General features: G+C 39.6%; 1 pseudogene; it reads right to left on the bottom strand.

The window, feature by feature from the left end:
- Positions 1–1571: 1571 nt before the first annotated feature.
- The window catches only part of LOC150040292 (hormonally up-regulated neu tumor-associated kinase-like), a 31467-nt pseudogene continuing 18881 nt past the window's right edge, over positions 1572–14157 (bottom strand).

The raw sequence follows: 14157 nt of genomic DNA, 5'->3' as shown, positions 1-14157 counted from the left end.
AGCCCCACAGGGGAGGGAAGGGCCCCGGGCTCCCCTGTCAGCCCCTCCCTTCCCAAGGTGGCTCCCGGGTTCCTCCTCTCCTCCCCTCCCTTCCCAGGATAACACACAGCCCTCTCCTTCCCCTTCCCCTGCTCACTTACCCATCCAAGCTGGCTCAGAACTTGCACCTCTCCTCCCCTCCCTTCCCACGGTGGTTTCCAGCTTTCTTCTCTTCTCCCGTCGTCCTTCCCCGGGTGGCCCCTAGCCTCCCCTGCCCTCCCCACCCAAGGTGGCTCTGAGCTTCCACTTCCTCTCCCCTCCCTTCCCCCCTGTGCCTCCCAGCGCCTCCCCTTCTCCACCCTTCTTCTACCGTCCCAAGATGGGGCCGACTTCCCGCTTCCCCAACCCCCTCTTTCTCCCGCTGCCAACCCTGAAGGCATTCCGCTTGCACGCTGTGCCTGTGGGGCCTACATCCAAGCCTCCCTCCCTTTCAGAGTCCTGTGGTCACTTAGGTCCTCTTCTTCCCTTCCGGCCTGAGCCCTCCATCTCAGGCGAAGCTGAATGATCAGACTTGCAGCAGACAAGACCCTGGGGTGCGAACCCTATAGCCTCATGGGAACTGGGGTGCAAGAAGGACGAGGGTAACACTGTCCATACACAGTGTCCGATACCAGAGGAAAATTGATGTTGCATGTCTGCTTGCCTTCTGTTTCACTATACATGTGGGATACTGCCTGTCTGACTTTCTGCAGTAATCCTTTCTAAAGAAAGGTTATGAGCCTGTGTGTATTTACCTTAGGCTTCCTCAAATTCTGCTAATTACCTTGTGGAAAGCCTCCTTTGATCTGTCTCCAAACCCGCACCGAGAAATTGAACTATAGCCTGTGAAAGGGGGAGTGTAGAAAAGACTCCTGCAGTTGAATTATATCTGCCTATTAAACTTATTCCTCAACCTACATGGTAATATTAAATATGGATATGGACTATCGATGTACACAGAATCCCTCATTCACTACCACAGAATGTGAGGGACGCAGATGGCACATGAAGCCTCTGGTGAACATGTGTGTATAGAGTTCTGCATGATAATTGCTCATAGGTAGGTAATGCATGCCATTAACCCTGCTTTGGTTAACTACTACCATGTCTAGATTCTGAGGAAATTCTCAACTCCTTTTCTGTTCTCTCTAAAATGAGCAACAAAGACTGTCATGTAAAAAACAGCAGAAGAAATTCAGGTAATTGAGTGTTAGTGGTTGCTCAGCCTGAGTGATTCCAAGAGCACTTTCTCCCCGTTTTGCAAAAAGAAAAAAAATATTTTGAGAAATGAAAATATTGGGGCAATGGTGATACCCACAGATGAGGAACCATGTCCAGGTATTTGTCCAGTCAGTGAACTCATATAGTGCACTGCTCTTCCCCAAACACAATGGGGAACCTGTGTCTCCCAGGTTCTCTAGCAGTCTCAAGGTGCTCAAGGCTAAGGTCAGGCAGTCATCTACCAGCAAGGAAATATGAAGTAAGATGAAGCTGAATGATCAGATTTGCAGCAGACAAGACCCTGGGGTGGGAACCCTATAGCCTCATGGGAACTAGGACTGGGTGCAAGAAGGACGAGGGTACACAGACAGCGTTCCTGTGACCATTGAGGTCAGAGGGAAACTGATGGTTTTGTTACTGCTTTTCCTCACACTGACTAAACACATGGGATACTGCTTGGCTTCTCGAGTAATACTGAAGGATGAAGTAATAGTGCAGGATAAAGGAGGAGAGAGGCCTGCTTGTCCAAAGGTGGTCAGAAAGAACCCTAGAAGGTATTTCTGAAACCCTGGACAGTTCAGCCAACAGAGAAGAAACAGAGCTGTCTGGCAACCTATTTTGGCCAAGCCCAGGAGCCCATCCTGCAGAAAGAAGGTACTTACACAAACTTCCTGCAAATGACCAGGAATGTTACATTTCAAGGGGTCCCTCAGATTCCGCTGCTATGCTTTGCCCAGCCTGATTTCCTCCTTCCCAGAAGGGAAGGCAATCCTTTGCAAGAGTAGTTTCTAGCTCCACTGTTTCAGATCTCTCTCAAAATTGTCAAAGGAATGCCAGTCTTTCAAATTCTCCTAGCTTTTGGGGCTGCACACTTTGGATCCCTCTCCTTGAGTATTTGCTTTTAAAAATAGTAATGTATCAGTCTCTTTAAAGTGTGTTCTTGGTATCAATGACTGCTTTATATTTTAAAGGACCTTACCAAAAATACCTCTGTTCTGTTGTTCATTACTTGCTTTTTTATACATTTAAATCACTCAACTAGTTTCTCTTACCTTGATTGTTACCTTTTATTTCCAGGAATGCAATTCGAAGAGTGCTTACCAGCAGAGCCATGTCCTCAGCTACAATTTGCTTTATATAAATCAAGGGACTTCGGTCTGTGGTTTCCTAGGAGATCCTGGAGCTTTGCTGACCTAAAGTTTAATACTGCTTATTCACGCTCGGCAGGGAAACAATTGATCACACAACTAGTTGACAATAATTAACTGTAACTATCTAATAAAATTAATTACTAACAATAATTAAGGACTGTGCTTGCCTTTGGAATAGCCGAACTGTGCAATTTGTCCTCCCCCACACCATTGACTAAAACCAAGAGAAAGGAGGGCTTTCTGTATCCTTTTATTTTGTTTCTGCAGGGCTGTGGGGCTTATTTCTTCCTGGCATTGGATTGTTTTGTTACATGTGCATGCTGGTTCTCTTAAGAGAAAATCTTCAGCAGAGCTCTTAAGGTTCCTTTCTCTTTTTATTCTCTGGTGATGTGTCCTGGACTCCAGCTGTTACATACAATGCCTGAATGCTTAGACTGAGCCTTGTACTCAGCTTTCAAGTCCTTCTTTTTTTTATGCACCTCAACAATAATCAGAATGTATTACAGAACTCATTCCAGTTGTTAATCTTCTTTCAGGCCTGCTTGTCACTTGCTTGGTTTTAAACTAGCATCATTTGTTTAGTGTCTTAGTTTTGCTCAGAAAGAAAGATACATGTGACCAAATACAGAAGTTCTGAATCAAGCTTGGACCTGCTTCTTGTGTGTTTATTGCACCCTAGTTACATCTCTCTTCCATTTTCTGCACATGGAGGAAAAGACCAATACATCCCCTTAATTTCTCCCTAATGTACCCCTCTCTGGTGACCACGAGTTACCATGATTGGTCAAGACTATAATGAGGATGAACAATTCACAATAAGCAGATGTGGCATCATTGAGAATTCCAGATTGAAGCCGGTATTTTCTCTACCATCCCACGATGTTACAATGAGTGAGTACAGTATGGAGTTCTCACTATTGTCATGTCTTTCTCTTGTTTCTGATCATTTTGCCTTTCTTTTTAGTTTGTTTAGTTTATAGTTCCCGCTCTTGCCTCATTTCTTTTTCTCAGCCTTTCAGTTCTTTTAATGAACAGTCTTATTATAATCTTCTATTTTACAATCTTTCCTTTTTCCCCTTTTATTTCCCTTTTGTATCTTTTCTTTTTTTCCTTTACCTTTTGTCTTTTTTGCTGCTATTGGATGTTACTCTCTCATCTAGCTCCACTTTAGCACCTGTATGGTGCCTGAAGGCGTAAGTATGATTTGTCTTAAACCACTGCAAATGTGAGAACATGAGGCAATGTTGCAAGTATGAGAAGTCTTCTGTAAAGATCAGTATTATGTTGTTTGTATAGGAGCTGTCATAATGTTTATGTTTTTTTAAGTGTAATCTGGAACTGGTGAACCTAAAATTAGGTTCTGGTCTCTTAGAGTATGTAGTGCAATAGCTATTAATATGCTGTAGTGTTAGGCACAGTGGTTCACATCTGGGAAATAGAGCAAGGAAGATTGAGTCAAAAAGTGAGACCCTGGAAGGTACTTGGGACCAGACAGAAGAACTTTCCAAACAAGAGAGAAGGCCCACCCATTGCTCACACCCTAGAATGGTGGGCACAGTGCTTGGATTGTACACAAAACACAATTGGTATCAGCCAAAAGACACCCTCTGGGTGACTCAGGAATCCAGTGGAACACCAACTCCAGACTCGTGAGTAACCCAAATTCCCCAGACCTGAGCTCCCACCATGTAGGAGAGGAGTGAACCCAAGGGGAGCGCAGGACCAGATGCTCTTCCTAGATTTTCGAAGGCCTGGGAAAGCACAAGTTCGCAGCTCACGCCTAGCTAAAGTAACTACAGATCTCAACTCCCAAGTTTCCCTTGCCATCAGGCCCAAAGGCAGAGTCCAAACTGGGGAATGCAGCCCAGTACACGAGAGTGTGCTTACCCCTCGGAGAATCCACCCACTTGCTCAGCAACAGCATGCCACCCGAGCATCACAATGAAATCAGAGGTTCCACTAAGAGATTGGATACTGGACACAGGGAACACTGAAGATCAAGACCTTCCCAATAAACTGAAGAATTCCTTTTTTCTAATTGCAGTTCTCAATTTTTACTATTTTCCCGTTAACTTTATTTCAATATTTTATCCATTTTTTCCTTTACTACTACATCCTCATTCAGGTCAATCCTAGAAAAATACCGAAAAGTAACTACTAGACTTTCTCCATTATTGAATACATAATTAACTCAAGCTATAATTTTGAATCCCCAGTCCCACATATTTTAATCTTTCTGTTTTTATTTTTATTTATTTACTTTTTGTCAGTCCTGGGCTTCAGCTCAGGGTCTGAGCACTATCCTTGGACTTTCTCAAGGCTAGAGCTCTACCACTTGAGCCTCAGCACCACTTCCGGCTTTTTCTATATATGTGGTATCAAGGATTCGAACCCAGGTCTTCATGCATAGTAGGCAAGCACTTTATCCACTAGGCCAAATTCCTGGCACCCTCTTTATGTTTTTAATGTCTTTTAATCTTAATGATTTTAAGTTTAAGATTACTTCTTTATTTGCATAATTTTTATGATTTTATTACTGATTTCTGTATATTTTTCTTTTTATTATTGTTTTTTTTTTCCTTTAACTGATTTAAGGTTTGATTTATCTTCCCTCTACTATTTTCCTCCTGTAAGTTCCTCCTCTCTCTTCTTCTGTTACTTTTCATTACACTTATTTCTGGCCCTTATTCTAATTCCTTAGCTTGTTGATTTACAGTTATTTGTTGTTGACACAGACTATACCTTTCTGTCTAGATTGACTCAATACCACAAGGATCAGGTTGGTTTTTGTCTTAAAACTCTGGTGGCATTGGATCTGTTTTTAAATTGACCAAAGGAGAGAGAGGGAGGTTGAAAATACAAGTCTAAGATTGCAGCCTTGTAAAGTTTGGATTGGTTCTTATCTTAAAATTATTACCTGGTGTAGTTTTAGCCCTGCTCTCACTTCCAAATGGGAAGAACAAGACATAGGAATTCAAGAAAAAGGGCCAGTCAAGGAACCTCGTCTCCTGCTCAAAATAAATAGCCAACAGATGATAATCCTAGAGGTTTGAACCCTCAAAATGAATGGAAAGATGGAAAGCATGAAGAAGACCATATGTGAGGAATTCCAAAATGGTATAGAATATGAGAGTGCTCAAACAGAAATAAACCAGATAAAGAAGTTCATACAAGGCATAAAGCAAAAGATGCAAGCCATTAAAAAATGACCAACTACAAGGAAGGGAGATTTAAAACAAAGGAGAAAGTATTGAAAGCAGAATATGTGATGCAGAAGAGGGACTATCCAGAAAGAAAGATTATGTAAATGGAGATCATGTAAATATATATGTCTATATTATATAAAGACCAGAAAATTATTCAAAACAAATCCAAGAAATATGACAGAACCCTTTGGTAGCTCCAAGATACAATTGGGAAGCCTAATCAGTATTGAGAAAAGCCTGGAAAAAGGAAGAAAATGTAGTCGTATATACATTAAAGAGAATCATCACTAACAATTTCCCAAATATCCAAAAGGACAGACCCATCCAGATATAAGAAGCTTTTAGAACCCCAAACATCAGAACCAAGCATTCTTTCACTACATTCTGATCCGTATAGAATCAATAGAGACTAAGGGATCCCGAAAAGCAGCCTATAAAGGCAAACCAATCAATATAACCACAAATTCCCTATGCTGTTTGAAATAAACAAATGAAGGTATATACAATATGCCAGGTAACAAAGTCAGATACTGTAACAATATGAGGTTAGCCAAAGGGCAACAAAAAAGAAAACACAAGCGGGGCAAACATGTTTGGGAGGGACTTGGGGAGAGAAATGGGGACAAAAACATGAGCGAAGCTATCCATGTGTGAGAAGTAATGCATCTGCTATCTGGTGAATATAGCTGTAACCCTTCTATACATTACAATTAAAAAATCCCACAGATTCCCCAGCAGGGATCATGCAGGCAAAACTAGCCTGAAATGATGAATGTCAGGGCCTAAAGATACATAACTACCAAACAAGAATAGTGTGACCAGTCAGCTTTCTCAGCTATGGGAAAAATAAAAACTTTCCACACCAAAGAAAAATTGAAACAGTATATTTTGACCACACCAACATTATAGAAAATTCTCAAAGATATTCTACACAATGAAAACCAACAGGAATAAGCAATTTTCAATTCTAACCTTCAACATAGAAACAAATGAAAGGCTATACGAAACATAGCACACAAATGGCCCCCCATGACTAGAGTCACCATGCTGCTATGAAATAAAGACTTCAAACTAATATTAGTGAGAAGAGACAAAGAAGGATATTACATATTAATAAAGGGATCTCCCCTTCAGGAGGATATAACCATTCTAAATGTCTACACACATAATGCGGGAGCACCCAACTTCATCAAACAAACTGTATTCACACTAAAACACACACATAGATCCAAACACAGTGATTGTTGGTGACTACCAGACTGGTGTCACCTCTGGACAAGGCAAACAACTGATCAGAGAAACCTTCGAACTGAACAACTGAATAAACCAACTAGACACAACAGATATATCTGCAGATTATTCCATGCCAAAACACCAGAATATGCCTTCTATGCAGCATCACATACAACATTTTCCAATGTAGATCACATTTTAGGGCATGAAGAAATTTGTGCAAAGTTTAAAAATACTGAAATTATTCCCTGCATTTTCTCCGACCACAATGAAAAAGCCCAGGATCTAATGGATTTACAGCTAAAATCTATAAGAGCTTCAAAACAAATCTCACTCTAATACTCTTCAAACCCTTCAATGACATTGAAAATGGAAGTTCTCTACCAGACTCAGAATGCCAGCATAACCCCCATTCAAAAGCCAGACAGGTGAATAGTGCTGCAATGAATATTGTTGTGCTAGTGGGTTTAGTATGTTTTTGTTTCTGGGTGATTGGGTAAATGCCAAGTAGTGGAATTGCTGGGTCATAGGGGAGTCCTATGTTTAGCCTTTTGAGGCACTGCCACACTGCTTTCCATAGTGGTTGAACGAGTTTGAAATTTGATAGGGAAGGGGGGAAAACCAATACGGGTTAGGGGTGTGGGGGGGGAGGGAAACGGGTACCAAGACATGTGAAAGGGTATCAATGTATGTGAATTAATGCACCTTCTATCTGGCAGATATCATGTAACCCTTTTACTAATTACAATAAAAAATGAAATATTAAGCAAAGAAGGTCATTGTAAGGTGAAAGTACCTTATGACTCATAAGGCCTGTTTTGCTTATATTATTGTGTAAGCATAAAAACAGATTTTTTTGCCTATGCTTCTTCTAACAAGAATAAAGAAATTTTCTTACAAAAAAAAAAAACAAAAAAAACCAACAAACAAAAAAAAAGCCAGACAGGGACTCATCAAAGAAAGAGAAGTATAGACTGATGCAAAAATTTTCAACAAAATACTCAACAATTCATCCAAAAAAATCATACACCACAATCAAACAGGATGCATCAGAGTGATGACACAGAGCTGGTTCAATATGCACAAGTCAAATAATACAATTCATCACATCAACAGGAGCATATACAAGAAACACACAATCATCTCAACAGATGCAGAAAAAGCATTTGATTAAGATCTAACATCCCCTTATGATAAAAGCTGTGAGAAACTAGGAATCCACAGGACATCTCTCAACATAAGAATGAATGTGATAAACCGACAGCTAGCATTATATTTTAACGGCAAAATGTTAAAACCATTTCCTCTAAAATTAGGAATGAGCCAAGGATTCCCACTCTCTCCACTCCTCTTCAATATAGTATTAGAATTCCTAGCTAGGGCAATAAGGCAAGAAGCAAGCATAAATGGGATCCACAGGGAAAGATGAACTAACGTTTTCCCTCTTTGCAGATGACAAGATTATGTATTGAATGAACTTTATAGTCCCCACTCCTAGGTAACGCAATCTGACACAGTAGCAGGCTATAAAATTAACTCAAAAATCAACTGTTTTACTGTATGCCAACCATGTCTAAAATCAGGAAACCAACTCCATTGTAATAGCCTCTAAGATTTAAATAAAATGAAATAAACACTATTCAGGAGGCTGAGATCTAAATGTTGTGCTTCAAAACCTGTCCAGGCATAGAAGTCCATGAGACTCTTCCTTCCAAATAACAACAGGAAATCCAGAAGTGGAGCTGTGGCTCAATGTAGTACAGTGCTAGAGCCTTGAGCTGATGAGCTCAGGGACAGCTCCCAGGCCCAGAGTCTAAGCCCCATGATGAAAAAAATAAATAAATGAAATGTAAACACTTAGGAATTAGCTTAACAAAAGAAGGCAAAAACTGGCAGTGGTTCAGGCCTTTCTGAGCTCTCACCAAGATACCACTTCTAGCATCCTAGCAGAACGTTCATACCTAAAGATCAATTCTAAGTAACCTTGAGCATCACAGAGATCTCATTCAGAGAGGAAAAAATCAGGCAGCTAGCTCACCAAGGAAGTTTGGAGTGAATGGCTCCTCTCCCCAAACAAACAGCTGTGGAAACAAAGCCTCCCACTGGAACGTGAGTGGACAGCACTTCTCGGCAGCGTGGACCTGCCAGCTACAGACAGAGCCTGACCGAGCTGTGAGCCATCACTCATCCACAATGCAGACCTACCAATTTCATGGACTCAGACAAACAAGGGAGTTTTTATTTTTATTGATACAGTCCCCTGCTTTTTAATCTGTCAGTTCTTAACCTTAGTAATTCTTGTTTAAGAACTCACAATTGTGAGATGACACCCCTTTCTTTTCTTTTTTAATTTTTCAAAGTTTTATTATTGATCTCTCACATATGTACTTCTCTCTTTATTTATATATTCTTTTTATCCCTCTTTTTACTAATAAGTTTTATCTTACTGTTTTCTAAATATTGTATACAATTATTATACCTTACTATCTTTTTAGGTCAGTTATTCTCACTCTTCATTACTAAATTATTCTTACTCTTCTACATTACTCTTTTCTTATCTCCCCTCTTGTCTTTCATACTGTTTTTCTATCTTTGGTCCTTTGTTACTTCTTCAAGTTTTATAATGCATGAATCTACAGTAGATTGTTGGTGACCAAAACTCTATAGCATGTATTCAATTACACTGCAGATCCAGAGTGACTTAAATATCATAGAGTTTGGATTGGGGTTTTTTGGTCATAAAACTGTGTTCTGTGGGGGTGTCAGATTTGTGTGTAAGGGCACAGAGAGAGAGAGACAGCGAGAGAGACAGAGAGATAGAGACAGAGAGACAGAGAGAATAATAATACCAGCCTAAAATTGTGAACTTTTATTGTCTGGCCAGCTAAAGAGCTCTAGGTTGGTTTTATCTTAAAATTGTAATTGCGTGTGTGGTCTTAGTCTTGCTCCCATTTTCAAATGGGCAGAACAAGAAACTCAAGAAAAATGGCAAATAAAGGAATAGCATCTTCCCACCCAATATAAACAGGCATAGAGCAGTTAATGACAAATCTAGGGGAGCAGTTGGTAAACATGTTGAATGAAAAGTATGAAAACATAAAGAAAGATATACATGAATGACTGGTTTGGATCACCAGTGGTTCATTGAAGACATCAGAACAGAAAATCAACAGTTTATGAAAATTAACAAAAAGAAACACAAAATAACAGCTCCTTTGGGACACAGAAAAGGCAGTCCTCAGAGGAAAATATAATGGTTTCCCTTATTTGTCATAATCAGTAGAGACCTTGGGCTCTACTAGCAGAGATCTGCAATAGAGCAAAACCTTGATACATAAGGCCATATAGTATGAAGCTAATGGAAAGGACCTCCAGGATATTGAAACAAAAGCCATATAACAAATGATTGTTGTCCTTAATGTACTATGTTATCTCTCATCTCCTTTGCTCTCCCTTGGGTATCTCATATTGTTACAGTACCTCACATTGTTATGTGATATATTGAATTTATTTGTATTTGGTTATTTGAAATTTCATACGGAAGGAGGGAAAAACCAAGATGGGGGAGGCGTGGGGGGGAGTGTAAAGGATACCAAGACATGTGAAAGGGTAGCAATGTATGTTATTAATGCACCTTCTATATGGCAAATATCATGTAAACCTTTTATTAATTACAATAAAAAATATTAAACAAACAAACAAAAACAAATTTAAAAAATCACAATCCAACACATTAATGGTGCACCTTCAATTCTTGGGAAAGGGCAACAAACCACCCACATCCCAGTAGGTGAAGGCAAATTATTAAAAGTCAAAGCAGAATTAAATGAATTGGAGTCCATAGAAACTATAGAAAAAAGTTAACAAAATGGACATTACCTTAGTAAATCTTACCCAAAAAAGAAGAGAAGACACCCCAATAAACAAAATCACAAATAGAATGGAAATATCAAGAGTGAAATTAACGAGCTACATGGCAGCATAAGGGAATACTTTTTGAACATTTATTCCAACAAATTTGAGAATCTAGAAGACATGGATGAATTTCTAGCTAAGATTAACATTCTGACACTGAACCAAGAAGACTTAATCCAACTAAACAGACCTATTTCAAGCACTATTTCAAGAAATGGCAATAAGAGATCTCTCATCCAAGACAAGCCCAGAGCCAGATGGATTCACAGCTGAATTCTATAAGGTCTTCAGAGTTCACATCAATATCCCTCAAGATCTTCAATGAAACTGAAAGTGAAGGCTATTTGCCAAACTTGTTCTATACATCCACTCATCCCAAAACCAGACTCATTAAAAAAGAGGACTATAGACCCATTTCTTTGGTGAATATTGATGCAAAACTGCTCAACAAAATACTAGCCAAACATCTTCAGCAACTCATCAAAAAATTATGCACTATGATCAAACAGGATTCATCACATGGATGCAAAACTGGTTCAATACATGCAAGTCATTTAATACACTTAATCACATCAACAGTAGCAAGAACAAGAACCACATGATTGTTTCAATAGATGTAGAAAAGACATTTGCCAATATCCAACACCCCTTTATGCTAAAAGCTCTGGAGAAACTGGGAATCCATGGAACATGCCTCAATATAATAAAGGCTGTGTATGACAGAACCCATACCTAGCATTATACTTAATGGCCAAAAGCTAGAGCCACTTCCTCTAAAATCAGGAATGAGACAAGGATGCCCACACTCTCCTCTCTACACTCCTCTTTAACATAGTACTAGAATTCCTAGCCAGACCAATAAAGCAAGAAGCAAGCATAAAGGGGATCCAAATCGGGAAAGAGGAAGTGAAACTTTCCCTCTGCGCAGATGACATGATTCTGTATTTAAAGAACCCTACAGACACCAGTCCTAAATTGCTTGAGCTGCTTCAAAACTTTGGCAAGATAGCAGGGTATAAAATTAGGCTGCAAAAGGAAAGCGCTTTCCTATATATGCCAACAATGAGAGGAATGAGGCAAAAAATAGGAAAGCAACTCCTTTGGCATTAGCCTCAAATGCAATAAAGTACCTAGGAATTAACTTCACTAAAACTGTTCCTGGTTGGGAGAATTAACATTGTGAAAATGTCGATATTGCCACAGCAACATTCTTTAGTGAAACAGAAAGCAATCCAAAAATTCAAATGGAATAATAAGAGACACCTAATAGTAAGAACAATCCTTAGAAGGAAAATAGCACTGGAGGAATATAAATAGCAATCCTCAAACTCTATTACAGAGCTATAGAAATAAAAACAGCTTAGCAGTGACACAAGAACCAGCCTGAAGACCAATGGAATTGAGACAGAGACCCAGAAAATAAACAGCAGATCTATGGCCACCTAATGTTTGATAAGGAAGCCAAAAACTAGGATGGAAGAAAGGCAACCTGTTCAGCTAATGGTGCTGGCAGAATTGGTTAGCACCTGTAGGAAACCAAACTTGGATCCTTCTTTGTCTCCCTGCACCAGAATCAACTCTAGATAGATCATAAACCTCGAGGCAAAAGCAGATGTCCTGAAATGTTTATAGCAAGGGTAAGAGATACAATGGTGATCCTTGGCATGGATCAATTCCAGAAACAACCATCTCATTTGAACGTGGACTAAAGGCTTAAAGAGAGTTCTCTGAAGAATAAATCACACTGACCAATGAACATATAAAAAAATGCTCAGCAACGCTTGGCATAAGAGAAATGCAAGTCAAAAAAACTTTGGGATTCCACCTCAATCCAGTTTCAATGGCCATTATGAAGAAATCTAATAGCAACATATGCTGGTGGGGATGTCACTAAAAGGGATCCAAAGTTCTTCAGCCACTTTGGGAGAGCTCCCCTATGACCCAGCAATTCCACTCCTGGGCATCTACTCAAATATCCAGAAACAAGGGCATACTAAACCTACAGTACAGCTATGTTCATTATGGCACAATGCAATTCTATACTGCCATCAGAAAGAACTATATTGCCCCATTTGTAAGAAAATAGAAAAGACTTAAAAAATCACAGTAAGTGAAGTAAGCAAGGCCCAAAGATACACTTGCTCCATGGTTTTCTTCATTTTTAATAATTAATATGTGTCTAGGATTTTCTTAGCAGAGAAATTGTTCAAAAACCATAAATATGTATTCAAAAGCTATGGGTATTTGACCATATATGATTAGGCAAACCCAAAAAACTTCTCAAATAGTTTTGTGGTTTTTAATGTTTTAAATTTGGGTTTTATTGGCTGTCTTGGGACTTGAACTCAGGGCCTGGGCACTGTCCTTGGATACAAGCCTAGTGCCCTCCTACTTGAGCCACAACACCACTTCCGGCTTTTTCTGTGTATGTGGTACTGAGGAATCGAACCCAGTGCACGCTAGGCAACCACTCTAACACAACTTATTTTTCTTTTTTTCCTCCTTATAATTTATCTTCTGTTGTTGCTGCAACTGACTTTGATCCCTGGTGTATTGTACATGTATTCATTTGTTCATTTAAGTCAGGGAATTGAAGGAGAAAAACAGATGATGAAACAAAGGACAAGGGATGAACCAGTGAAGCAGAGATGTTTACAAGATATGATGGAAATGAACTTCACAACTTGGGATGGTTGGGGGAAGGGAAAGTGGAAGCAAAATATGGGAAGGTGTAACAATGTTCACAAAGTAATATACTCACCACCTTATGAATGTACCGCTAACCCCTCTCCACATCATGCTGACAGGAAAAAAAATGTAAGATCCTATCTTGATAAAAGTCTAGATATTGTGTGGGTGCAAGCTAGAGGCATAGCTGTGGCATTGTAGTATGCCAGCTGGAATGAAAACATAGACCAACTTTTTATTTGTTTATTTGTTTGTTTATTTATTTTGTTGGTCATGAGGCTTGAACTCGGCCTGGGTGCTCTGCCAGCACGAGGCTATTACCCTCCCCCAACTAGGAATTCAAGCACTGAATTGATAATAACATTTGTTTATTCTCGAGATTAGAAGAAATGTTTTTATTTCCTTGACTAGCATGATATTGGCTTTGGGTTTGCCATGCATACCTTTTATTATGTTTAAGTGTATTTCCTCTAGCCCTACTTTCCTCCAAACAGTTATTGTGAAGGGATGTTTGAATTTTTTTGCCAGTCCGGGGCCTGAGCACTGTCCTTGGACTTTCTCAAGGCTAGAGCTCTACCACTTGAGCCTCAGCACCACTTCTGGCTTTTTTCTATGTATGTGGTACCGAGGAATAGAACCCTGGTCTTCATGCATGCTAGGCAAGCACTTTAACCACAAGGCCAAACTCCTGGTCCTGTTGTTTGTTTTGCAAGCATTCTTTTTGC

Source organism: Megascapheus bottae, chromosome Y (genome assembly GCF_031878675.1).
Source record: "Megascapheus bottae isolate mThoBot1 chromosome Y, mThoBot2.hap1, whole genome shotgun sequence".
Classification (NCBI taxonomy): domain Eukaryota; kingdom Metazoa; phylum Chordata; class Mammalia; order Rodentia; family Geomyidae; genus Megascapheus; species Megascapheus bottae.
The sequence above is the reverse complement of the archived record's forward strand: the minus strand, read 5'-3'. Positions and strand labels throughout refer to the sequence as shown.